Below are 2,060 nucleotides of genomic sequence, written 5' to 3'. Positions count from 1 at the left end.
TAATTCCAATTAGGTTTTAAAAAGCTATTGAAGGAATGAATATTTTCATCTGGAATGATAAACACCCAAGGATTAATAAGAATAATTTCTTGATGGTGAGATTATGAGTGATTTACATTTTCTTTTCTGTACATCTTTGTGTTCTTCAGTTTTTCTAAAATGAATGTGTTTCTTTTAAATGTGAAAAAAATTTATATTAAACCTCACATTTGGGGGTTTCATTTGGAAGACATTAGCAAGTTAAGTTCCCATCCCCAACTGACTTGGATCCTGTAGTCCAAGTAATAGTCATTGTCTGTCATTCAGTTACTTGTGCTAAGCACTGTGTTAGATATTGGATATAAATATTAACAGAAGGCAGGGAGTGCAGCCCCCAGGCATAGCCAGTCATGTTGCCCTGGAGCACAAAGAGGTGTCCACATCTCGTGCAAGAAGAGGAGCTGCTGCCATTCTGGGAACCTCAAGCTCAGTTCAGAGGAAACATCTATGAGGAGAAGACCCAACCACCTTCAACTTAAAAGAAGCAAAAGAGCTCTGTGGACTCCTCTGTAGAGAGGGAGGGGCACGTGAGTCGAGAGGCCACCTGGATATTTCAGTTGAAGGGTTTATCCTTAAGGCTCGCTGCTTGTCTGCTGTCATTTATAAGTTCATTTAATAAATACCGAGCACTTTCTATGTATCTGCCTTTACTGTTGAGTAGGGAGAATGATGAGCTAACAGTGAGTTTTACACATGAGATGCTTGAGACAAAGGTGGGGGGAGAAAAACGTGTCCATAACAGATAAGAGAGATCTCATATTTTACTCACCCCTGGTTGTCCAGTGAGAGAAAAGAGCACTGCACTATGAATCAGGATGCCGAGGCTCTATGGTCTTGAATGAGTTATTCTAAACTCTGGGTGGGCTTTGGTTTTCTCACTTGAGAGTATTGGTCTAAATGATCTTTAACTTCTCATCCAGATCTAAAATTTATGAGATAATATGGTTCACAGAGACCATGCATAGGACTAACTGTAGAATTCTAAGAGGAGCTCTGGTACTGATTGACAAATGCTAACGCTTGCAGAAGTAGACTCCCCTATACCCAGTTTGGCACTTCAATGAGATTCAGCAGAATTGGCAGAATTCTTCATGTCACCAGAAAGCAGTTAAGTCTTGTGATGATGACCCCCTTACTTCTCTTCAGTTTCTCTTCCACACCAACATTACCCATACCAGCTCTCCTTCTAAACCCAAAAGTTTGAGGATGTGTTCAGCATGGCTTGGTTGTAAAAAGAGAATGAGGATTTGAGTTTTGATGCCAGTTTCACCATTTGTTATCTGTTATGGGTTGAATTGTGTCCCTCTCAAATTTATATGCTGAAGTCCAAACCCTGAGTAACCCAGAATGTGACCTTATTTAGGAGTAGGGTCATTGCAGGTATAATTAGTTAAGATGAGGTCATACTGGAGTAGGATGGGCCCCTAATCTAGTCTATTGGTGTCCTTATAAAAGGGGAAATTCAGACCCAGAGCCTTGAACACAAGAAGAACATCATGTGAAGACTGGAGTTCTATATTACAAGCCGAGGAACTACCAGAAGCTGGGAGAGAGGCCTGGGAAAGATCTGTCCCTATCACCTTCAAAGGGAGCATGGCTCTGCTGACACCTCGATCTTGGAGGTGTCAGGATTGTGAGATGATAAATTTTTATTGTTTGAGCCACTCAGTTTGTGGAAGCTTTACTCTTGAACTCTTTACCCTCCATGGTTCCCAGTCCCTAAAAGCACCCTGACTTTTCTTGTTCACTGACATCTTTGTATTCCTTCAGGTCTTCGGCGAGGACTAAATGTTTCCACAAGAATGTTGCTCACCCCTCCATTACTACATACTCTTCTGCTGAGCTCCAACCTGGCCTTTTAATCATTGGTGCTCAAGGTAAAATCCATTTCATGGCATAAATAGTTAACTTTCCTAAATTCAATAGATCTTGTGACTACAAAAATATTACATATTATAAACTTCTAATTGAAGGTAAACCAAAACCTCTAAGAAATTATCTTGTTTTCTACTACTTTTCAG

The sequence above is a fragment of the Macaca mulatta genome, chromosome 17, assembly GCF_049350105.2.
Source record: "Macaca mulatta isolate MMU2019108-1 chromosome 17, T2T-MMU8v2.0, whole genome shotgun sequence".
Classification (NCBI taxonomy): Eukaryota; Metazoa; Chordata; class Mammalia; order Primates; family Cercopithecidae; genus Macaca; species Macaca mulatta.
Note: the sequence above shows the minus strand (reverse complement) of the source record.